The sequence below is a fragment of the Rattus norvegicus genome, chromosome 1 (assembly GCF_021556685.1).
Source record: "Rattus norvegicus strain SHRSP/BbbUtx chromosome 1, alternate assembly SHRSP_T2T, whole genome shotgun sequence".
Lineage (NCBI taxonomy): Eukaryota > Metazoa > Chordata > Mammalia > Rodentia > Muridae > Rattus > Rattus norvegicus.
This window is the reverse complement of record NC_141534.1, coordinates 206,376,199-206,402,541: the sequence shown is the minus strand read 5'-3', so window position 1 is coordinate 206,402,541 and position 26,343 is coordinate 206,376,199. Positions and strand designations below refer to the sequence as shown.

The 26,343-nt window shown below is 44.9% G+C and overlaps 1 long non-coding RNA gene across 1 annotated transcript; it reads right to left on the bottom strand.

Annotated features, from left to right (window-relative positions):
* LOC147996995 (uncharacterized) lies at positions 1–26,343 on the bottom strand. Its single transcript, XR_015655379.1, has 4 exons — positions 23,391–26,343; positions 10,541–10,723; positions 4,155–4,220; positions 1–49 (listed from the first exon to the last, which is right to left on the bottom strand). It is a non-coding gene; the product is annotated as an uncharacterized LOC147996995 (long non-coding RNA).

Here is a 26,343-nt window from a genome sequence, read left to right as displayed (position 1 = left end):
CTGGACGGGCTCAGACTCTGTCTATCCACTCCGCCATGATACTTTGTCACTGTAAAACAACATGAATAGAAAAGAGAGGAACCATGATGAGGCCCCATGTATTCTCAAGATCTGTCCAAATCTCTCTTTGTAAGATAGTTTCTGAGACCTCGCCATGGGACCTTGCCTTACTATGGGAGCTTGCCTCACTGTGAGACCTTGCATCAATATGAGGTCACTTCGAAACATAGCTTATTCTTGAATCATTCTTTTCTAATTCTGTATTACAGTTTAAGTCACTTAGGAGTTGTCATGTAACTCAATGGCCATTTTTTGGTGGGGGTGGAGGAGATCATCTCAAATTCCCCCAATGTCATCCCTGATGAAAACTCAAGAGCATCCTGAGGAGGCAGAGGACAGCCCAGCTCAGAAATGTGGAAGGACATATTTGTTGCAGTTCTCACCTCCCAGGCCACACATCAAACAGGAGACATAAACTGTCAGGCGCTTTAATCGTGGAGCAGCTGGGAACTCTGTTTGTTTTTCAAATCACACTTGTGATGATGGGTAGAGGATAAACAGCAGCTCCTAAACAGAAATGTGATGTTTTCATTGATAAGTGGGACAAGACAGCAAACGATGGGTATATCCGTGTTTTTCTGTGTTTGGTATCACAGCACACCAAATGCTCTGGGTTTTAATGATTTCAGAAATTCCTCGTCGGTCTGATGGGATGGAAATCATACACCCTTAATCACATGGGTGTTCTGGGGCAAGGGGAGCAGACACTGGATTGGCCACCATGTTTAGTCATCTCAGGAATATGTGTTCCCCAATCTCTCTCCCTTTCCCTTGTTAAGACCTGAAATTTTCAAATCTAGGGGGACCCCTCTCTATCTTAGGACACGGGAAAGAGAGTCTACATGCCATGGAAACCAGCTGACCATCAGCCACATGTTCCCGTTTGGATCAAGACAAACATGATCACAACCTCAGAGATTCAGTGAGCCTGCCTCACCTCAGCTACTTGCTTCCCTTACCATGTGGGAATCTTGATTTCCTTCATGCTGGAGTCCTTGGGGTTACTGAGATTTAAAATCTCACAGAAAGTGATCTGCCTGCCATGGTCTGTTTCCAGAGACCAATGGGACAAGGGTCCATGCAGGTGGTGGCCAAGGGGGTGAGGTCTGAGTTAAGCTTCCAATTCAGAGCATCACCTCACTGGAGCATAGGCTAGACACACTGGTTCTCAATCTATGTCAAGACCCCTTGGTGGCTCTCATATCAGATATCCTGTATATCAGATATTTACATTATAATTTTTAATGGTAGTAAGATCACAGGTATCAGGTAACAATGAAATAATTTTATGGTTGTGGGTCACACATGAGGAACCATATTAAAGTATCACAGGATTTGGGAAGGTTGAGAACTACTGGGCTAGAGCATCAAGCCTGACCCTATGAGAAAGTTATACTTCTTAAGGCCAGTGACCCACAAGGCACCACAGCTCTTTCTAGAGCCATGTGTGTAAGATTTCATTTGTGTTCACAGTTAGGTCACATGCTGCCTACGAGAGTGACAAACTTTTGTGAGGTTGGTTACAACACTGCATGGGTGGCCCCAGGTGTGGCATGTTCTTACTTCCTAAGTCTTAGCCTTAGCCTGTGTTATCTCTACCTGTGAGCTCATAACATGAATACCCTGAAGCAGGCAGAAAAGCACTGCCTGAGGATTTCTGGCTGCTGGCTACCTCTCCAGCCTGTTCTACACAGATCTTCCTGCCAACATCCTGTGTGTCTCCAGCCCCAGGTGTCTCATTCATTTCCAGATCTTAGCTTACCAGACTCCACAGCAGGAAAGTGAGACCTCTCCCAATTCCCTGTCCCCCTTCCCTGGAGATGTCCAGCCTGCTTGTCCATATTTATGCCAACTGCCTGCCATAGAAGATGGGTCCCGGTGGGCAGAGTCTTAGCTCTTTTTTCTTGTTTCCCTAGCCCTGAGGGGCCTGGCTCTGACTCTTTCTCCTCTTTCAAATCTGCTCCAGCCTTCATGGAGCAGCTTCGTGTCCACCACAGACTAGTCATTAGATGTTCCTTTCTGACTCCTTGAGTTTCTTCCTCTGTCTAGAATGTGTCTTCCCCAGAATCGCTTTCCTCTGCTCCTCTCCACAGTGGCCTTGCCCAGCCTGTACTCTCTAAGAGGACTAATTCCTTCCTCCAGTGACTTTTAGAGGTCCCCATTCAGCCTACAGGAAACAACTTCTGCCTGGACAAGAAGCATTCATTGGCCAAGGTCATCGAAAGTCTCCCATAGTCAGCATGGAATTTCCTAGAAATGGGAACAGACTGCAGATTAAGAACCCAGGTAACAGAATGAAAAAGAAAGAGCCCTTGTTCCTCTGCTGCTGGCTGCCACCCAGTTTCCATGACAACAACCATAGCTGAGGAAGAGGTGGATATGGGAGCTGGTGGCTGTATCTCTACCCATCGCAGGGACTTACACGATGCAGTTTCTACATTTGGAAGAGGGACCCTCCTTTTTAGAAGCAATGCAAACCTGCTCATAAATAAAAGTTTTAATTTCTAAGATAGCAGTAGTAAGATTATACTTTAATTTAAAATGTACTGGGCTTTTTCCCTGGTTTTCTGATTGGATGTGGAAAGGGCTTGCTGTTCAGAAGGGACCCCTGTACCCTGCTTCCTTGAGTCTTGGAAGGACAAGGCTCTACACTTTACAGGATGTGCTCAAGCTCTTGAGTCAACTCTCCAGTCCCTGCTCTGTCTGTTTTGCTTCTTTTCACAGCTGCAAGGTTTCTATTGCCTAGGATTGTGCTCCCTGATAATCCGCATCCATCCTCCAGCTTCCTGACTTCTCTCTTTTCTCCTTCGTATATCCTTGCCTTTCCCCCTTTTTAGAGGAGGGAAGAGATGCCAGAGAACATCTATTTTTAGGTGGTACAGCTATGAGAGCAGGAGTGTCCTGTGCAGTTCACATGTGGAGACTCGGAGGAAACCTTTTGGTCTCTCTAGGGAATGGGCATCTTTACTTTTGTCCAGCATTGTGTCCAGTTTGTGCTGATCTAACATCTGGCCGGCTGCCTCTTGTGCGTAATAGGATGAGGAGATGGGTAAGGGATCAAGAAACCCAAGGAGCTGAGGGCATCCTCTCTCCCAGTGGCTTCAGATCCTGAGGATGCCCCTCTAAGCTCTCACCAGGTACCGTGGTGTGCCCATGTAGAGAAATGATGCCAACCAGGGCAGTTAATACCTGTTGATTCTTCTGAAAAAATGACCCTTAACATGATTCTAATTATAGAATACATCACATATGATGAAATGGTCACCCACAACTGTTGTAACAGATATTTTACACATGTGTGCAGCATTCCCCCATTTCTAAGGACTAAGCTGTAGACAGGTGAGACCTGCCAGGATCCTGAAGGTATGGCATCCATGTTTGCTTTAGCATCCCATTCAGGTGTCACTGAAGGTTCTGCCTAGGTGTGTGAATCAAGACAGGTAGTTCTGGTAGTCCCAAGATTCTAGGCCAGTGAGGCCCATTGCCAATACTCCGCCCAGGCTATGACACTTCACTGGCATCCAGAACTAGTCTGTCAGTGTTGTCTGGGGTTCTACCACATGAAGGCCAAGGCTTTGCATAGTTGAGGGCAAGGGCTCCACCACATGTGGTTCAGCTCCTTCTCTAGAACATGGCCAGGGATTCACAGGAGTACAGAAAACAGAACTGAGAAGTCCTGGAACAAAAGAAGGCCAAGGACACTTTGTGTCTGTGTCAGCTTAGATGAGATACCTTCAAGTGCCTGGGGCATGGTGTCAGCCTTTGTGGATAATCGCAAGTTGAGTTGAAAATTGATATGGAAATATAAGGACTTGGAAGGGCCAAAACAATTTTGAAAAAGAGAAAACTTGATGAGTTACAGTGGCTGAAATCAAACTTAATACGAAACTTATCAGTAGTGTGGGGGTATTAGCATAAGAATAGACACAGAGGATGGAATAAGAAGAAGGGTCTGGAAATAGAATTACACATGTATGGCTTTGTGCCTTTCCTACAAAGGCATCGAGCCAATTCAATGCAGAAAGAATGTTCTTTTTAACAATTGCTTTTGAAAAATCAGAATATCTATATGAAAATGGAAACTCAGTGCTTACCTTATACTGTGTATAAAATTTAACCCAAAAATAGATCATAGATTAAATTAAAACTTCTTGAAGACTCTGTAGAAAAAAAAATAATTGCCATATTTGGGTTAGAAAAAGATTTCTTACATTGAACAAGGAAAGACTAAACCAGAAATGCAAAGGCAATAGAAAAATTGTACTTCCTGAACAATAAAGTGTTCACTACTTAAAATACTGTAGGAGAACAGTGGTCAGGCCAGTCTCGGCTGGGGGAAGGCTACATCAGAACATGTGTCTGATAAAGGAACGGTATACAGGGTCAATGAAGAGCTCTTGCAAGTCAGTAGGAATGATAGAAATGCTTTGATAAAGGTGGGAAAGGACTTGAACATGTTGCCAGATAGTGTGTGGGTGATGCCTGGTGTCATCACACAAGCTCAAATTAATGCAAATTATTCATGAATACAAATTAGTGATGCTGTTGATGCATCCACATCAGTGGATCAACAGGCAGATGAAATGAATCCACAGTACTTCAGATTTCAGCTCAGCAGCAGTGGTGGTGAGGGGTCACCCCAGTTGACTGCTGAGTATAATGGTTGACTTCATGCCCTCAGGCTGAGGTGAAAGGGACACTAATAAATACACAGTGGTATTTGTTAGCAAGTAGAAAAGGTTTAAATGTGTTTTATGGAAATGTACAAATAAAAAATGCATGAGAGGCTGGGGAGATAGCTCAGTTGGTAAAGTGCTTAGCCTTACAGGCACAAGAAGCCAAGTTAGATCCCCAGAATCCATGTAATGAAATCCAGGTGCAGTGACACATGCTTGTAAACCCAGAGCCAGGGAGATGGAGATGAGAAATCTCTGGGGTTCATGGCCAGGCAGTCTACCCTATTTGCTCAGCTCCATGCCAGTGAGAGACTCTCTTTTAAAATAACCAAGTGAGCAGGGTCTGAGGAATGCTAGCTGAGGTTACCTTCTGTACTCTGTGGGCATGTGCACACACATGTACACTCACCTGCACACATATGTGTATCTGAGTGCACACACATACCCATACATGCACTAGCATATATACACACAGAGACACTCACACTGTGATGTGGATAATGAGAGTAAGGTTTCTTTCTTTGAGACAAATTCTTTAAAAGCCATAGAATATTTGTTAACTGAAGAAGACAACAAAGAAAAGGCCTTTGCAGTGGAGAAACCTGATGGCTACCACTGTGGCCAAGGAGCAAAGCGTGTTACCCACACCAGTGCAGGTGGCCATCATGTGTCATGTGCTTCTCATTAGTGTACACTAGGGCACATGGCACTTCCTGGTAAACTCTTCCAAAATTACACTGCACAAGGAAACACGAAATGAACTCTAACTGGGCAAGAGTATCTTACGAAATAAATGGACTGCACTTTTCCAAAATGTCAAGGTCAAGAAGAACAAAACAGATGGTGAGGTAGCCTTCATTAACAAAACCAGGGCGATGAGACAGCAGACACATCACATAATGCACAGTTAGATTCTGGGAAGATTTTCTTATGGTATATATAACATTAGTGTGAGAATCAGTAAATTTTGAGTAAGATCTGGAAATTAGATAATAATACTGTAGCAACGTCAGTTTCCTGATCCTGATCATTGTGCTGTGGTTACACAAGCAAATATGTCTTTGCTTCAGGAAATATGTACTGAGATATTTATGGCTGAAAGAACATTACTCAAAAATCTATTCTCTTAGAGGTGAGAAAAGCTATCACAAGAGAGAACAATGATGCAAATATGGTAATTTGGAACATTTGGGGAGATTTGAATGAAGGCAAACAGGAAGTCTCTTTATTGATTGGGCAACTAGGTTTGAAACTATTTCAAAAGAAAGTATAAATAAGATAAAAATGCAAGCAAATCAAAGTATACAGATGTATCTCCCTTCCACATTCATCTTTTAAAAGGCCTTAACATCTGACGATGTTACTGCTGCAGATGTGGCTGAGGCTAGAGATGCCCTGCCGTGACTGTCTGTTCCATTCCATGGGTACCGTGCTCCATGAGCCTTCTGAGCACACACATGGGGTGCATCAAGTCTGTTTTGAATCATGTTTAATAATAGCAAAGACTTGGTGGTGACTTAAATGTCCAGTTGGGTGGGGTCACACATACATTGTGCTGTAGTCGACTAACACACACATCAGAGAAAAATGGATGGCTACCAGCTACAACCACCAAGACACAGAATTATACAGAATCCTATGGAGTAGCAATAGTTCTGGAACATTCTGTGTGACATAAAACACAGGATTTAGACATTTTCTAAGTGCTTGCGAACTCACGTCTTTCTATTGAATGGGACAGGTTGGGTAGGAGTGACACTGTGTTTAGTACAGTTGTTACTCTGGGAAATAAGAGTGAGTGGAAAGGAGATTTTGAGAACCTTGACATTTCATGACAAATGATGTTAATTCAATGATTGGTAATCTGAAATAATGGGGCAGATATTGAGCTATTGAGATGTGTCAGTGTGTGTAGAGAGTATGCAAGCTTGAGCTCATCTGACAGCTCTACTTTGCCTTATGTTAGGGCCATATGCTGACCTGGCCTGTCCCTTCCATCTGGTTTATATGCTGAGTCTATCTATGGTCCTCCCTTGAGCTCCCTGCCCTCTGTTCTTATTGGGGTCAGCTCAGCTGCAGGAGGAGGGCAGGCGAGTTTTCACTCCAGTGTCCTGAATAGAGGGGCTTCCTTTCTGAGACCCAAGACTTTCAGTTATAGCATAGGAAAGTCCCAGAAAATCAGGGTGGACCAGTCATCCCTGATCAGAAGCAGAGAAGGCCATGAAGCTCAATGTCCCTGTCTGTCTTCTAAGGAGGTGGTAAAACACCTTGGCCAGCAGCAGCATGGGGAAGAAAGGGTCTATTTGGCCTACACTTCCACAGCACAGCCTGTCATCACAGGAAGTCAGGGCAATAACTCAGGGCAGGAACCTGGAGATAGCACCCAGAGCAGAGGACATGGAGGAGCGATACTGCTTTGCTCTTCATGGCTTGCTCAGTTTGCTTTCTTATACAACTCAGGACCACCTGCCCAGGGCTGGCACAAACCACCAGGGGCTGCCCCCACCTGCATCAATCAGTAATCAAGAAAATACCCTGCAGACACAGACATACCTAGAGGGAATCTGACGGAGGTACTTTTTTCTCAAATGAGGTGCCTCTTCCAAGATAATGTCTAGGTTTATGCCAAGTTGACAAAACCCAATTATCAGTGTCCTTGTTCTTCTTCCTTACTCAAGCAGATATGCTTTGCTGGCTATGCCACCTCACTGGTTAGAAGGGGCTGGGGCAGCCCTCAGCACACCTGCCTTCCTTGTTCCTCTCCCTACTGCTCAGGTCTGGAGTGATGAATCTGTCTCACTATAACTTGCCCAGGTCACAGGCCCATCTCTGAATGTTATATATCCATAAGCTGTCCTGCGATACCTAGCTGGCAAAGAGCACCAGCTCCCTACTTCCTTTGAGTATGCTGGGTCGTGCTGTGAGTCCTGAGCCCCAGGTACCATCAACTTTGGCGTGCTGAGGATGTTGCCTCCGGCTGCCTTATGATCTCTTGGATGATGATTTTTTTTGTATACAGGGACCAGAATAGAGTATTGGAAGGGAGGCAGCTCTCTGCTTAGATATATGCCTCATTGTCCAAGGATGAGGGGCCATGACCGACTTTCACATAAGAGTCTGCCCCGGAGGGCATATTTTGCATCTTTTTGGAGGGAAATACTTCCGGTTGTCCAAAGGAGCAGCAGGAAGCAGGGCTCTGCCTTATGCCTTGGATGTGCCAGCTGGGAATATTCTTGACTGTCATCTGTCCTTTGTCCCTACCTTGATATTACAGCAAGAGAACATGTCCCCATTCCTTGGTGCTAAGAGGCTTTCTGGATGCCGGCACTTCTCTGCATGGGAGTGGGGGTAGGAGTAGGGGGTGGAAGTAGAAATGGCTTCTTTCCTGTTAAGAATGAACTCAGAGCTAGCTCTCTCAGGAAGGGTTTGGCATGTTCCATTACAAAGAACAGCAAGCACAGCTTGAGACATTTTATGAAAACCTCTCACTAACGTGCAGTAAATATTTCTGTTCAGAGCATTTCATTTGTCTGAGAGTGTGCTTTGTATTCATTGATGACCCAGGGAGCCTACACTTCAATTTTATCAGGTTTAATAGGCTGTAAACTAAAAACAAGAATGCTAAGGGCTACATGAAACAAACGGGAATGAGACAAACAGGTGCGTAAATGACCTCAGAATGACTTTGAACCCCTAACTTTCATGCAGAAGAACATCTTTTGGCTGTTGCTGTGTGTGGCTAGCCATAGGTAATGTGGCTGCATCTGCTGGAAGACACTCAGTTAATAGTGTCATTTCCATAATTAGGATAAGCAGCTTGCAAGCCATTTCTATGTAATGAAATACATGAGGTTCAAAATAAGTTTTATCGAAACACCCGTGGTGCCTTAAGTTCCGCTCAAAAAAGGCCCATAGGAGATAAAGGAGGGACACAATTTGGGGATGAAACCATGACTGTAACCTTACGGGTAGAAACTCTATTTTTCAAAGTCATGGCTGAGACACCAGGTTGCTGCTTGTTTCCTTCCATATATATATGTATAAATGTACAATTACTTACCATTAAAACCCTTTAAAACATGCAAGGTTCTCAATTCCACAGACTCAGGGATTGGGAAGTGGGTCATAAATCCACTCTTAGGAAGGACATAAACTTGCCTGATATGTGCGCTGGTTGTTCCTGAGACACTGATCCCAGTCCCATACCCACACAAGGAAGCGGCCCTTCCCCCATCCCTGACCTTTGGAGGAGGCAGAGGCCACAGGGAAGGAGGGTCAGCATGGTTAGAATCTCCAACTGACTTAATGCACTTACAATTTTATTTTTTAAATATTGGCCTATTGTCCTAGCTTGATTTCTGTTGTGACAAAACACATTGACAAACAGCATCGTAGGGGACGAAAGGGTTTATTTGGCTTATAATCCCATGTCATGGCCCATTCTTTGAAGTAAAGGCAAGAACTTAAGTAGCTAGTCATACCACATCCAAAGTCAAGAGCAGAGAGAAAAGTACACACCCACGCAGCCTGTTTGCTTGTTGGTGGTTTTTATATCTACACAGTTTACGTGCCACCCATAGTGGGGTAGGTCCTCCTATAGCAGTTAACAATGAAGATAATTTCCCGTAAGTATGCCCATTACATTTCTTTTTTAAAGTTTTGTATCATTTATTTATTTTTTATTTTATGTACATCGGTGTTTTGACTGCATGTATGTATGTGTAAGGGTGTCAGATCCTCTAAACAGGCATTAAAGACAGTTTCGAGCTGCCATGCAGGTGTTGGGAAATGAACCTGGGTCCTCTGGAAGAGCAGCAGCCAGCACTCTTGGCTGTTGAGCTATATTTCTCCAGCCCCCATTACATAATTTCCCATTGAGAGTTTCTTCCTAGATGATTATAGTTGTGTCAAGTTCACTTCAAAACTAAGCAGCATACCCACACTGGCAAACTTTCAGTAAGTTTAAAAACTTTACTGGGCTCTGAGCTGTGATGCTAATGTATTCAAAAGTCAGAGCCAATGGTTTGTTTTAAAAAGTATTGCTTTTCAAGGTGTGTGTGTGTGTGTGTGTGTGTGTGTGTGTGTGTGTGTGTGTGCGCGCGCGTGTGGTGTTCGTGGTGTTCTTGTTCCTCACAGAAATATTACAACTACAAACTGACAGCAATGGCTTGTGGGAGTTCCAGAAACCAGTCAAAGACCTGCAGCAACCGAACAAGTGTTCAATCTACATAATTACACACAGGAAACAGCGGGAAGACCTCCATCTCCTTTTGCCTCCATCTCTTCCTGTCTTAAGTTCTAGGAGGGAGGAAGCTATTCAAGTTCCACTTGTTATGATTTGTGTGGGAAATAACCCCGAAAGGCTCATTCTGGTAAGCTTAATCTCCAGCTCTTGGCAATATTGAGAGGGTATTGGATCATGAAGGCTCCAACTTCTTCAATGAGTTAACCCATTGATAGGTTATGGGTTAACAGGAGATGGGGCCTATTTGGAGAAAGTAAGTCACTGTCTGAAGGATGCATCTTGTTCCTGTTCCTGTCCCTTCCCATGTCTTTGCCTGCCATTTGCCATATGGCTGCCAGCATTATTTGAGCATGGTTCTCTGCAACAGAGTTCTCCCTCAAGAGCACATGTCTGGAATCAATGGAGCCTTGAGTCTATCTACTGAAAGTTCTGAAAGCATGAATCGTCCCTCTCTCAAGTTGTTACTTTCTCAGGCATTGGCCACAGAGGTGAGAGAGGTGATGTACTAGCCCATGGACTGGAAGGGAAGGGCAGAGGTTATTAGCAATTCTTACCCTACCTGGGGTCCTTCCAAAGGACTGCTTCTGTAGTTTCTTACTTGGAGCTCAGGACAGGACAAATGCACACTCTGGGATTCAGCCTAGAAGCCTTAAAAGGCAGCCATAGACAATGATGAAAGTCTATGCAGGGCCTACAGGTCACAGATGCTGGACGGTCAGAGATGGCTGGCAAAGGATGGCCTCTGGAAAAAAGCAGAGTTAATTTCTCATGGAAAATTTAAACATGTAAAAGCAGCTGTGAATATGGAACAATTAAAAAATGCATGTACATGCCTGGGGATGAGCATGCCCACGAAAAGTTGAGCAGATTTCTCTAACATCCAACCTTCCAGGACTCAGTGAGAATCTCCCTACACAGAGCAAGACCCTAGAGATCAAGGGAAGGCGTTTGCCTTTTCAGATGCTCAATGCTCAACAAAAGATCACATGGCATCCTCCAACATGATGGAAACATAGCCTTCAGGAGAAAAAAAATCTACAGGTGAGAACTTATCTATTTCCCTCCCATGTAGAGGCAGCTGTACTGACAGGGAGATCACAGACAGTAAGGTGAAGCTCTCATCCCAGTGAGATAGAAAGTAGGGTGGACCGGCATCCAGGCCTCAAAATAGATTCAGGGCTGAGTCTCTAGGAAGATATACAAACCTTTGCTATGTGACCCTAAACAAAGTACTGGAAGATAGACCATCAGAGACGAGATAAAGATTGTAGACCCTTTGGCCTCTCAAGGCTGATCTTTGTCCATCGTTTCTCATCTCCACAGTTGACAAAACAGCTCGTCATCCAGTGCATCTCTCACTTGGCCCCATGGTGTGTCTACTACTCTTGGCCACTCAGTACCTATGTGGACATCCTTCTTACCCGCCATCTGGATTTCGGAGCCTCTGTTCACCTTGCGTTTTAGTTACTTTTCTAATAATTGTGACCAAATATCTGGCAAAACCAATTAAATGGCAGAAGTCCTTATTAAGCCTTACATTTGAGAGGACAGTCCATCATGGTGGGGTGAGCATGGCAGCAGGAGAGTGTGAGGTGACTGATTGCACTGCATCCTTAGTCAAGAAACAAGAAAGGGAAGAGGCCAGGATTGCTGACTTCAGTTCAATCTCTCCTTTTTGCCCTTTACTCAGCCTTAGTCACAAGGTCATAACATGGTGCCACCCATGTGCAGAGTGGGTCTTCCCTCCTCAGTTAAAGCTCTTTGGAAACTCCCTCACAAACACGCAGAGGTGTGTCTCCTAGATGATTCCAAATCCAGTGACGCTGGCAGTGAAGACTAACCAGCACACCCTGTATTGGTCATGGTTCTTTACAAAAGTAGGTGGTCCTACCATAGGGGTGTGCTTGGCTAAAGATTCAACAGGGCTGACATGGAATGTTCCCCCTCAGAAGCTGGCAAGCTGGAGACTCAGGATAGCCATGGTCTCAGCTCAAGGTTGCCACACAAGTGCAGGCCAGTCTTTTGCTCTGTTTCAGTCTTCATCTAATTGATTGTTTCAGTCTATAGATGTGTATCTCATGAGGCACATTCTTTGGTATGAGGTCTGGGCACTATGGCTCAAGCAAGTTCACACAGAGAATTAACTCTCAACCTCTGATATGCTGAACCTTACTATTAGTTGCATCTTCCCTCTCCCATCTCTATCTTCCTATCTTGTTTTCTAGACCCCATGTGACACTATCTTTCCTGTTTTACCACTCAGCTCTGCCATTGACCCCTTGATGTTCTCTCTATCCAGTGACCATGATACTAAGGGCTTAGCTTCTTCCAGGACCCCAATGGTGAAGGCTCTGTCTCTTCATCCCTCATCTGAGAATACCCAGGCAGGGGTACCTCACATCAGTCTCAGAAATAACTTAACTGCTCTGATCTATTCTGGAGGGACTGGGTGAGTTCCCTCATGCTCCTGTCTTAAAGTCTGCCATGTCAGTTTCTCAGCATCCTCTTGCTTTCTGCTCAGGGCATCTTTCCTTCCTGCACCCCACAAACAGAGAACTCAATGCCTTTGAGTTCTGCACCCAGCTGAGCCTGGCTGCTTCTCTGGACCATTCTAATTACACCAGTAATTTATGGCCTTAATTGTTAGGACTTTATAGCCATCCTCATTACAGACTGGGGCAAGACAACACATTGTCTGAGGCTTCCTATCCCTTTACTCTTACAAAAATCATTAAACAAGATTATGGCTAAGGCCAAGTAAAAATTGAAAACCAATAAAATGGAACAAAAGGAACAAAAGGAGAAAGCACACGCAGGATGTCTTATTCATGAAGCTGGAGCCAACATTACGAGCAGTGCTAATAACTGCCCAGGCTGTGTGCTCCTAAGCTAAACTCAGTGCAACAGATTCTTAAGAGAAGCTGAAGACAACAGTGGAATTCACAAGAGGACTCTTCATGTCACTCTGTAAAGCAATGTGTGGGACTGATAGTATTCCATAAAGGAGATTTCAGTGATGTTAAACAAACTAGTGGTGTTTTATTTCGAAACAACGGCTTAGCTCTTGCTGGAGTTCCCCCTACTTAATCACAATCCTGAGAGAAGGCTCCTCTGTGAGTGGCTTCTTTGAGATGGGGCTGAAAGTAACTCGAGACTTCCAGGAAAGCAATATAGGGATGGGGGGAGCCAGTATGGGGCTCACGCCAGACAGGAGCTGGATACATGACTATGGCAGCGGAGAGGTCCAGGAACCTCCAGGAAACCCAGGAGAGCCAGTGGTATATGTTCTTCAGTTCCCCTCTATGACAATAGAGGTGGGGATGATGGCCTCTGTGTCAACAGGTGGGGGTGGTGGTACTGTAGGGCCAGGAGACAAGGAGTGTAGGCCCTCAAAGGTCTCTGCTCTCTGGAAACTGTGTTCTGGACTTGGGCTGCTGTTTTCAGTACTAATCTCTTGTTGACCATGGCTTCTGGGTTAGTTTGTGAGGATGTGATCAAACTTACCCACAGAGTTCACCATCCAGGACACATAAGTGAGCTGCAGGCAGCTAGGACCCAATAGCCTTGTGGCCTCTTGGGAGCTAAGATCCTCCCTCTGCTTGACTGAACAAAGCTGCGCTGAGGTGTTACAGGCCTTGCTTCAGTGCCTAAGGCTGAGCTTGGAATATGACCTCATCATCCCTCCAGCTACAGCTCTAGTTGAACTGGGGATTGTGGGGACATTGGAAGCCATGGAAGACTTAAGGTGTGGGAGGCTTGGAAGAGTTTAGTGGGGTATGGTGAACATTGGCAGGTAGGGTGGATCTTGGTGGAATGAAATGGGCATGGAGGGTATCTCAGGGCAGTGTGGGAAATGATAACATGGTGATGGTGAGGCATGGAGCAGGATAGAGTATGGTGGGCTGGTAGGGCATGGTGTCGCAGCAGAACATGGTAGATGTGGAGGTAGTATGGTAGAGAATGGCAGGAGTGGTGGGACTTGGACTTGGAAATGGTAAGCATGGTGGGCATTGGATATGATAGTGAACATGGTAAATGGAGCAACATGCATAGGATGGGCATAGTAGAGAATGGTGGGCAGGTGGGACGTGGTGTCACTATGCAGTGTGCTGGTGTCAAGGTAGAACATGGTGGGTCTGATGGTATAGCCCCTGATGGGCTGTAGAGAACAGAGAGCCGAAAACTTTACTGCTGCACCAACCCAGGGATGCAGCTCCTATCTCAGCCCCAGTAGGATAAGTCCTGAGTCATTAGTGCCCTAAAGTAGGTGGTTCTTAACCTGTGGATCCCGACCCCTCTGAAGGTTGAAAGACCCTCTCTCAGGAATAGCATATCAGATATCTACATTATGATATGTAACAGTAGTAAACTCACAGTTTGGAAATAGTAACAAAATAATCTTATGGTTAGGGTCACCACAAGATGAGGAACTGTTAAAGGGCCTCAGTGTTAGGACGGTTGAGAATCGTTGCCCTAAGGAAAACACATTGAGCAGCTTGTCAGTCATTTCAAGCAAGTCTGAATTATACAGTATGGTAGGCAAGATTAAACACCCTTGGAGTGTTAGTGAAGAGGACTGCAAAGTGATGGAGTTGAAGCGTCTGTGAAACTATAGTTAGACTGGAGTCCTGGCTCCACAGCAGGAAGTACGCAGGTACTTCACTCAAGGACAGTGCTCGGTGATGCTGCCCATGGGATGCAGGCCAGTGCCCTGCTTCCCTGTGGTGATGATGCTCACATAATGGAGTCAGTGCTGCTTCCCTGCGGTGACGATGCTTAAGTGATGGAGTCGGTGTTCTGCTTCTCTGTGGTGACAATGTGCCCATGATGTTCTTAACAAGAGAAAGCCAAGCTGTGGTACCACACTGTACCTCAGAATAATTTCTTGATATACTCAAAAAAGCTAAGTAAAAAGATAAGATTTATGGGGAAAGGAGAGTATGGTTAGCTGTTTTCCTTGTGTCAGACACACTGCCTTGAATCTAACGAGGCAGCCCTGATATAGGATTTATACAAACAGGACCTGAGATACTTTTAAGCTAAAAAAAAACCCAAACCAAACAAAAACAACAAAAAACCAGAAATCTTCATGCTTTCACTAAAACATTAATTTATCGCTTTATTTAACATTACATCGGAGGAAAATATATTGTTAATTATAATGACATGCATTTTTCTGAAACCACAACGTGATTCTACTTAGTAGAGGCAATTAATAAGTCTGCAGCAGTCATTTTAATTGTATGTAAGTTTCATATGATTGGACCTTAAAATTTTCTCATGGTTTCTCTGTCTTTTGGTTTACTAAGAGTATCAGAGTTACCCTCAGAACAAAAAATTAATCTTAAAAAGGTGAAAATATAGAAACGATTAAGGTCAGGATACTGAATATTGGTTAATGATGGACAATGACAGATTAGAGTTGAGCACAATTCCAGTGGTACCTGGTAGGTTCAAGGTTGGTGCATGTGGGTGTGTGGGATCTCAGGCTGAGCCTCCCCACCTCCCTGGCCTGTTAAGACAGCTCTAAGTCTGCAGAAGTTGGAGTTGGCTGGAGTTGGAAGACCTTCCGAAGCCATGCTGAAGACTGGTCACCACATGAATGTGAACACAGGGAGGGTGACAGAAAAAGTACACAGAGGCATTTGAGGGAGCAGTGCCCTTCCTGCCAGCTGCCATGTCGCAGGGCTCCTCTGCTATGAGGAAAGCTGGTTCAGTTCTTATCACATTGGCTCTTCCTAATCAAGCTTTCATGCAAGTCAGAGGAGCAGGCTGTTTCCAGAGTAATATTTAGAGGAATACATGAATCGAAGATACACTGTGGAGAGAATATCTTGTGTGTTGTATGGATGTATCACCTGTCAATTAAAAAAACCCCTATGCCCTATAGGAAAGGTTAGGATAGTAGGTGGGACATCTGGGAGGCAGAAAGAATTCTGGGATAAAGTCATGCGTGGGAAGATTCTCCCAGGAAGATGTGATGAGATGGATGCATGGTACTTGAGCACAGATAATCAGTCACATCATATATTAGAATAAATGAGATAATTTAAGTTATGATCTAATAAGAGAAAAACCTAGCTGTATGACCAAGGTATTTGTAAATATATTGTGAGTCTGAGTCTCATTTCTAGGAGCATGGAGTTGAGAGGAAGAATGACCTAACTTCTACAATACACAGTAGAATAGAATAAAAGTCACAATATCTGGTATTTAGTCAAAAAGATCATGTGTGCAAGGAAGCAGGCATGCCAGTCAAAACTAATTTAGAGTGGCAGGTAATATAATAACAGGACTGATATTTTAGAACAACTATTGGGACCACATTCTAATATATATATACATATGTGTGTGTGTGTGTGTGTGTGTGTGTGTGTGTGTGTGTGTGTGTGTGGTGTGGAGAGAGAGAGAGAGAGAGAGAGAGAGAGAGAGAGAGAGAGAGAGAGAGAGAGAGAGAGAGAACCAGAAAAGATGCAGAAGAAAATGGGTTCTACTTGAACTGGACATGAAAACCAGATGAAAATGCGCCTTAGTGGGTCAGAAACACATCAAAACCCTTTGCATAAGCGACTGTGGAACTGCACACATAGTGAAAGAAATTCTCAGGGGGAAAATTTAAAGATCCCTAAAGGGATTAAGCAGCATGAGCTGGGCTCTTCATATCACACTGTGAAAAGCAAAGACAGCAACTGAAGCAGACTCTCCTTCAGAAATGTTGTAAGACAGACAGTAGCCAAGAACTCTGTATAGAATTGAAAGGGAAAATAATTCAGCCTGGAATTTCATAGCAGGTAAAAGTGCCTTTCAAAAATAAAGTCAAAATAGACTTTTCTGTACATACAAAAGCTTAAAAACATCTATTCCCAGAAGATGTGCACACAAGAAACGTTAAAGTCCTCAGGCAGAAGAGAAATTGCGTGAGGAGTAAATATGACTTCGCAGAAAGGAGAGCGCCAGAATTGGGGATCACTGACTTAGCCCTGCTATTTCTAAAGGTGCTTTAAATTAATAATTAATTGAGGCAAAACAATTACAGTACACGGTGGGGATCATATATTGTACATGTGACATCATTATCTAAAACCAGGAGGAAGAAATGGTTCACTGTGTCATGGGAGGAGGGCCACTGCAAACCCCAAATGAAGCAGACACGGAGAAGAGTTAACAAAGTACACAATAGCAAGGCATGAACTTAAACCCAGTGTTCATTTCTAAACAAAAATCTTGGCACACTTAAAATAACAAGAAATTTCATGACTTAATGATAGCACTTCCCTGGCCAGCTTTCACTGTCCATTTGACAGGGTCTAAAGCCACCCGAAAGCCCACTACACCCCTTGGGACCTACACAAGAGGGCCCGCCATTGGAGATACATTTTATTCCACTCTTTCCGAAATGGGTACCTTTTGCTTCCTTTCTCTGCCTTATTACAATGGCCAGATCTGGTTCAAGATTTAGTAGACCTGGTGTGGGTAGACATTCCCATACTTTATGGATGATGGTAGCTGTAGATTTTAGTGTCTGTCCCACCTTGCTTCTCCTTGGAAGTGACAAAGCACACTGACAAGAGCAGCTTGAAGAAAAAGGGTTTTCAGAAACTAGCAAATAACTTCAGCAACACTGAAAACCAGGTCTGTGGACAAAGGTCAACTGCATTTCCATTTATAAGCATCAATTCTGATTAATATTTTAAAATCCCATGTGTAATAGTCTCAGAATATGGAATTTTTAAGGATAAATCTGACCAAGGAGGTGTAATACTATAGAATGAAAGCCATGTAACATTTTCTGAGAAAAACGAAAGCACTGAATGAAGAGAGAGAGCGCTCAGGCAAATTTGTGGATCAGGAAACTGTATATTATGGTGTTGATTTCCCCACTGCTGCTGATTGATGTGAGCCCCACAGAAATTCCAGCCTTTTAGTGTTTGAGCTGGCAGCTTATATGTAAAACTGGCATGGGGATTCTGAGGGGACGAAATGGAACAACAGAGAAGAGTGAATCTGGAGAGCTAACTTACAAGTATGGCTAACTGGCTGTGGGCAAATGTCCACAGGAAACACAGAGAGAAGCAGTAATTTCCTCTACAGATGGGTTTGGGCTAACTGGTCAACCTTTTGAGGAAAAAAAAAAGATAGATGAACTTCAATATCTCATCATATGTAGAAATCAACTCAGAACAGATCATAGACTCAAACCCAAATCTCTAAGAAAAAGTAAAGAAAGTCATTGCAAATTTGGGTTGTGCCAAGAAGTTTTATTAATTGCCATAAAAAGTCTGTATAAGAATGAGATTACAAGGCCTGCAGCAACTGATCAAGTTGACTAAAGCATCCAGCATGCCAGCAGGCAGTACTTATTGGGTTCTGTGAGTTACCCAAAAAGAGAGAGCTCATGTATAGAAGGAAGAAGCCTGGCCATGCCAAGGAGACTGGGGGGACTGGGGTGGGTAGGATCCAAACACACTGCGTGCATATATGAAATTGTCAAAGAATAAATAAAAGATGCTAAAATGATTGATAAATTGACTATAGCAAGCTTTATAATTTGACTATTTTTTAATGTATGTTCTCTGTGTGTGTGTGTATCTGTGTGTAGATGCATGTGTGTGTGTGTGTGTATGTGTGCACAGTTGTACATGCTCACATATACATATGCAGAAGCCACAGAAAGATACTGATATCATTATCTGTTATCCCTCACCTTATTTTGGACAAGCCTCACTGAACCCAAAGCAATTTTTACTAGGATGGCTAACTAGCAACCTCTTGGGACTTACCTGCCTCTTCACCCACCACCTGGAGGGTGGGTCACTAGTATGGGTGGAGTCACTAGTATGTGCGATCATTATTGGCTTTTTTGTGTGGGTGCTAGGGACTTGAACTCTGGTTCTATTGCCCTTGCAGCATGTGCTCCTACCTGATGAGCCTTCTCTCCTCCTCAGCCCCAATAATTTGGCTCTTTGAAAAGTACTGCTGAGAAATAAACTTGCAGGAGTTACTTTCAAAATGACACATTTGAATAAAGGATTCATATATGAGAAGCACACAAAATGTCTTGGTAACATTACTTATCATAGAAATGCAAATTTGAAGTTCAATGTGTCACCAAGACATACCTACTAGACTGTCGAGAATTTGAAGTTTTCACATACCCAGTGCTGGCAAATGGATACAGAGTAACTACTGGTGGGCACTTGGAATGATAAGCTTGTTAGAGAGCATCATACCATCTTCTTAAAAAAATGCAAACGTACACCTACCTCTAAGACCCAGTGTGTACATGTATGTGTGTGTGTGTGTGTGTGTGTGTGTGTGTGTGTGTTCCTTTGTGTGCATGTACATATACGTGTGAAGCCACAGGACTGTCATTCTTCCAGACATGAGACAAGGTCTCTCACTGGCCTGGAACTCATAAAGTAAACTAGACTGGTTGACCAGAGAGCCGCATGCATCCTCCTGCCTTTACCTCCCCAGAGCTGGAATTATGAACATTTACAGCTAGGCCTTTAAAACGTGGTATCTGAAGAATGGAACTCAAGTTCTCAGGCTTGCAAGGTAAACATTTCACTGACTGAGGTATCTCTTCAGACTGCAGTCACTCTAGTTATGTAAGAGGCAGGAAGGCATGGGCCTCTACAACCTGTGAATAAACACAGCAGCTGGCTTGGTGACAGTGCAGTGCAAACAGTGGAAGTGTGTCAGCAGGTGAATTGGCTTGGGGACTGCCTGCGATTGTCTTGATTGATCCTTGATATGGGAGAGCCTGGCTCATGGTGGGCTGTGCTATCCCTAAGGGGGTGAGTATATATGAAAAGGAGCTGAGCATAAGCTATTGAGTGAACCAGAAAGCAGTACTCTTCTGTGCTTTCTCCGCTAAGTTCCTGCTTGAGTTCCTGTCCTGACTTCCCTTGATGATGGATTGTGGCTTGGAAGTATAAGGTGAAATAAATCTTTTCTTCTATCAAGTCGCTTTTAGTCAGAGAGGTTTATCACAGCAACAGAATGAAATTAGGACAACCACTTAGCAGTAAAAGGCAATGGGCATGGTGATAGCACAACCGAATCTCCAAATAATTATACTGAGTGGACGAAGCCAGATTCCGTCCTCCCTAAAAACCCATTCTGTGATCCTGTTTATAGACTGCCCACTAGAGCATCTCTACTTGTGCTGAGGGAGAAGGGGAGGAGGAGAGAAGAGGAAGGAGAGGAGAAGAAAGAAGAGGAGGAGGAGGGGAGAGGGAAGAGGAGGAGAGATGACAAAGAAGCAAGAGGAACCTCTGAGAGTGACACTTGATGGGAATAATGGATTTACAGTATCTGTAGACTTAGAAACATTAAATAATGTACTCCAATATGTGCACTTTATGGTATGTCTGTTACACCTAAAAAAGCTGTTAAAATAAGTTTCAAAAATTCATGTGCTGTGGTTTTTTTCCTTCTATACAGTGCCCACTGGTCTTAGATCTAATCTGGCAAAGAAAGGAGAACACATCACTTTTTCTTATCAGTGTCTTGCTTTAGTATATTATAAAAGTTTAAAGCCAGGCAATTATAGATACAATTGTAAGTCACTCTGCCTATCACAGTCTTGGTGGAATTAAATGGTTTACAGAACACTCATGTAATTACACAGCTCTTCCATGATTAGAACCTGTCAGCCCGTGGATTCTAAGCCTCCTGTGTAATCTGGGATTGTAAAGGGAAAGTGCTTGTGGTCTCGGCATCGGGTGCTCTTGAACAGTGAAACTCCTTTGGGGTTCTGGTTCTAATTGCCTCAGCTCCTGCTGTCTGTCTCCCATGGTGACAGAATGCAGGCAAGGTCCCCATCCTAAGCATATTAATTTGAAATAAGCACAATGGTGGAAGAACAAATTAGGGTGCCCCAAGCAGAGGGCATTCTGCTCTGCTCTGCTGTAGTAACAGCTCTGGATGGAACCTCATTCCATGTGCTCTCTCCTGTAATTACCAGCAACACCCACCCATTTGTGTTTCGGTGCAGTTCTCCTGCACTGCCTTGTTTTATAAAGGGCACACAACAATCACGCCTCTGAAATTGGAGCCTCCATTTTATGAGTGGTTCCCCCCCATACCTGAAAATCCTCTCTGCTCAGAGGTATTGGAAACCACAACTGTGGGAGAACCCTGCTCGTATGCTATGGAGTCAGGAGAGGGAGAGAGGAGGGGACTATGGTCCACTGTCGGATGTTCCTGCAGGATATGAGGCCAGCTCACTTCCTCTGGATACTCACCTACCTGCCTTTGCCCTCATGATATTGGACATTGAGAGCGTCCAGCTAATGGAGTCTCAGGGGTTTTGTCCCTTTCTGCATCTGCCAAAGGAGTGTGCTTCTGCTTCCTGTCCCTAACTCATGAAACCTTGTTCTTTCTTTGTCTTCGGGTTTGCATGGCTCCCCTTGCCTAGGTGATTTGCTTGCTTCACTTCAGAGACACAGCTCATTGTCAGGTGCCAGGCTCTCCTGCTGGCTGCCCTACCTCCTTCTGTCCTGTCCTCTGTAGCCATGACCCACTTAGGCCTTTTCAAAAATGTAAAGTTAACCTGTAGTGTGGGTCTCGAACCCTCTAGATAGGTCTCCCATATTAGCCACAATAAAAACACTTGAAGCCCTTTGTGCCTTGGGGTGACTGCCAATGTCTGTGCATAACCTGTGTGTACTCCCTGTAGTGACTGTTGCCCAACCCTAGGCAGCTCTACTGTCCTAAAAACCTGGTACAAGCCTGAACATAGAAGGTGGGAGTCTTTGCTGCTATTATGTAGATCCATCCCAGGGTTCTTGTGAGCCTGGATTCTGTCTTGTACCTGTTTCCCTTAAATAAGCATGTACATGGTGGGAATAAACAGACGTTCCATATACACCAGCAGAAAGTCATTACTGAAAAGGCACTGGGGCATTGGTGAAGCCTGTGCCTCCAGCAGCCTTCACTCATGACTGCACAGGGCAGGTGCTGGCTGCCTTTGGGTTTCTCAGCCCATGCTATTTTATCCCTCTGTAATACCTAAACTGTAAACTAGAACAAAATTGCCTCCAGCGATTTATACAAAAATGTGACTTTTAAGTCTAGGTCTCCAGAGATGTTCTTTGCATTTTGATGCATACTCAAGAGGCTACCAGACTTCCAGGGTACTGGTGTGCCCTGGTGCCTGGACCTCCATCCCTGACACCAGGTTGGTGTATCCACATGACCTGTGACTGTCTGGCCATACTCAGGCCATTGTGTGAAGCGGCTGCTGCCTTCTGTTCCTTGCTGCATATGGAATAACCCCTCTCAGGTAGGCCATGGTCATAGACAGACTCCTCATCAGAAGGCCAGCCAGGGAACAACATAGCCAGGGCTGATCAAACTCCATCTCTAACTCATGCAAGATACAAGTCTCAAGAGAGGCCACCCACCAGTCTACTGGGAAGAGTCCTTTGGCATCTACTGCTCCTTTAGAGAAAGTCCCCTGGCCACTTGATCATGTATCCTCTGTCACCTGTGAGAGTAGCTATGAGAAATGTATGTGCTGTCACAGTGGCTCCTGGGACTGGAGCTACTTCTTGGTATTTAACGTGTTTGATATGGGATGTCCCAATGGGGACATATTTTATATACTTAGTCCCAGCTTGTGACACTATTTTGAGCCTTTAGGATGTGGTCCTGACTTGAGGAAGTAGGCTATTAGGGCAGGCCATTGAAGGTTAAAGCCACATCTAGTCCTGGGCTGTGTTATTCTTTGTTTCCTAGTCTACCCTTATGAGCAGCCACAGCCTCAGTCTCTAGTTGTAGCCTGAGACTCTCCTTGTCATGGCTGCCCCACCATATCAGACTACATCTCCTCACACTGTGAGACACAACAAATCCCCTTCCCCAAGTTGATCTTGTTGGGTATTCTGTCAAGACAGAAAACTAATACATGCATGTTATGTGTAGTAGGGATGTGAGGATCCCCATGCTTCCATGTGACCTTGTCCTCCATGCAGGAGCAGAGGGCCTAGAGGCCCCAGGCAGATGAGCACATCTCTTCTTTAGGATCTTAACTTCCTGACCTTGACCTCCCTCTACTTCCCCAGTGGCACTGAAGTGGCCTGAAGCAGGCATTGGTGCCTAGATTTCTATGGCAATATCTTTCTTCCCAGAGAACAAATGTCTAGAGGGATGAGTCATGGGGCCTGCTTGTTCATGGCAGGCAATAGTATCTGAACTTCCAGCCTCTGGCTTCTGGGCTTAGTAAACTCTTGATACCTGGAGGGAAGAAATGTAAGGAGTGTGTGGGTAGGCAGGGAATGGGGAAGTACAGGGAAGTCCCATCCTGACTTCTTTTATATTAGGCACTGCTGAGCATGGCTGTCTACGGCCCTCTAAGAGAGTTTAGGAGTTTCCAAAGACCTGGAAGAAAAACGTCTCACCTGGGAGTCAGGAGTATCCCAATCCCTTTCATTTGGGACCCTAAGTGCAAAGGTAGCAGCATCCTTTCCCCTCATCAGAATCAAGGAGAATCATTGCAGCTCAAGAGCAAATTGTCCAGCTTCCCATGGAACCCAGAGCAGGTGACAGAAAGAGCAGAGTCAACTGTCTGCTGGTGGAGGTGCTCATGACACTCGATGACAGGCCCTCTCTCTTGGCCCCTTTCTGTCTTGGCAGGCCATCTTTCCAATAGACAAGGTCATCTGCAAATGTGTTGGCCTCTCACAGTCAGCACTAGGGTCTTTAGGTGACCATCTGCCCAGGGCCCATAGGCAGGCACCAAGAGTTATCTCCCGGGATAGATGACATGAACATCAAGACCCCAGCTCCAGAAAGCAAGCTTCAGTCAGTTGTCCAACACCTCATCCTCATGACTCAGAGCACAGAGGAAGCTGCCAGGAGCTAGGCAAACGAGGGCTGGGACCAGAAAAAAAAAAAGCTTATGGAGGAAATCCAAGAGCTGGGTCCCTGCTGATAGGTCTCATTTTCAGTGGCCAGAGACAGGAGCTGTGCCCTGATCTGAACAGGTAAGGCCGGGAGAACTCACTGTATTTAATGAATGATTGAATTAACCAAACATTTGACCGAATCCAGGCCATAAATAGAGAGGTCTGTTATAATGAGATTTTACTGTATTTCATTTAAGGAAATATGAACCAGCCATTCAAAGGCTATTCTCAATACATTCAGAGTACAATACACCCAGCTTCACTGCATGAAGGCGAAAATGGGCTTTTACACCATCCAACTTCAATCACAAAGGTAATTAACCCAGCATACCGGTTGAGCCGCTTAAGCCTTTGCAACGTGAATCTTCCTTTGAACGCTGTAACACTCAATCGTCGCAGCCGTATATCAGAGCCCTGCGACAGACCTGAGTTAGATTTTTATAAGTGACATAAACGGCCATATGGATTTACGTTGGAAGAAGCTCTGTTTCCACAGTTCTTATTTGGGAATTGTGACTTATTTACATAAGAAATTACATTTGGGTCTTATTTGCATATCACATTGACAAAATGCTATTTCTAACAGTGGTGGTGAAGTTAGCAGCGACAGATCTGAAACATGCCAAATGTCTCTGGGATAGCTGCTAACTGTGAACACGCACTCTCAGTAATACTGGCTAAAACGTGAACTTAGTGCCTAATTGGCCAAACAGTCATGTCCCCAGTCATGTGATCTCTCCACAGGCTAAAGTAAGTTTCACAGGTACAGAGCAATTTTCCCACTGGACTGGGCTAGGAGTGCAGTCGGCACAGATCCCAAGTAGCCTCTTCTGGCTTCCATTCCTTCATGGGCTTCTTTTCAACTACCCTGAGGAGCTTTTTCGTCCTCACACAGCCACCAGTGCTCCTCAGGCATCCTGAGACATCCAAGTTGCCTATGTCTCTCCAATGAGACTCTAAGAGTTCACAGGGCTTGGGTGCTGACTGTACCGTTCATAAAAGTAGCTGGTTTAGGTAGGTGCTCCATAGGTGTACAGAGTTACCGAATGTCTTGGTCAGGATTTCTATTACTGCAACTGAACCACCATGACCAAAAAGTATGCTGGGGAGGAAAGGGTTTATTCGGTTTACACTTCCACATTTCTGTTCATCATCAAAGGAAGTCAGGGTAGGAACTCACACAGGGAAGAATCAGGAGCTGCTGCAGAAGCCATGGAGGATGCTGCTTACTGACTTGCTTCTCCTGGTTTGTTCACGCTGCCTTCTTCTAGAACCCAGGACTACCAGCCCAGGGATAGTCCACCTTCCAAGGGCTGGGCCTTCCCCCATTGATCACTAACTGAGAACATGCCTTACAGCTGGATCTCCTGGGGGCATTTCCTCAACCGAGGCCCCTTCTTCTCTGATGATTCTAGCTTGTGTTAACCTGACACACAAAACCAGGAGTGCACTGAGCAAGTGGGAAGGTGGACTGGAAGTTGATGGCTTCTGCAGAACAGAGACTCATGTGTCCCTATCTGCACTCACTAGAGTCCTGGGCAGGCAGGCAGGGTGAGCTCTGGCATGGATCCAGTGACATGGGCAGTTAGAGCCATGGCTCTTGGCATCTTAGCCAGCATTCCTCCTCTCTCAGCTCCCAAAGCCTCAGGTAACTAACTGGTGGAGCTCTGTCCCAGAAAATCTAACCACCAGCTATTTTTATAAAGGATAAGGCTTGGCAGGAGGCAAGATTGATAAATCCCTTTTTAGATTGGTGTGAATTCTTCTCTTTAGGGCCCTGAGCAGGAGCCAAAGCTCAGGAAAATAAAGCCTCTATTCCTGTGTGTACAGCTGCTCTCAGGGCCTCACCACAGCCAGACCAAGAGGCTCTGTGCCTGCGGGCTGGGGAGTTAGCTCAATGGTAGAGCACTTGACTGGCGTGCAAGGTCCTGGATTTGGCCCCCAGTGCTAGGATCAGGGAGAGGAGCTGTGTTACTGTTATGCTCTGTGGTGATGGTCTCCCCCAGTGGGCTTGGCTTCTGGGAAAGGCGTCCTCTTCCACAGCTACCTTTGACTTGTTTCCAATTCCCTGTTGAAGTGAGCAGGAAGAGGCTTATTGGAGACAGCAGCTCAGCAGCCTGTAGGGGTTTCCTTCTTGGGTTCTCCTGCTTGTCCCAGAGTTGATGCAGCAGGCAGGTTCTTCAGATTCTAGAAGGTCTTCCAAATGTCACCCTCTGGACATTTCTGAGGCCTTACAACAATCCCAACTTCACATGAAGTTCTCATCCATGCACTCGAGTGGTCTTCCTTGCCTTCCTCCCTTCTGAGAGGTGGCTCTGGCTTCCCTTTTGCGTGATTCTTTGCCTTACTCACTTGTAGTTCTCTGCTTCTCTTCCACTGCTGCCCCTCTGCCTCTTAGTCTGTGTAGAGCTAGGCTCTTCCCCACCAGCTGTTCCCTGCTGGCTCT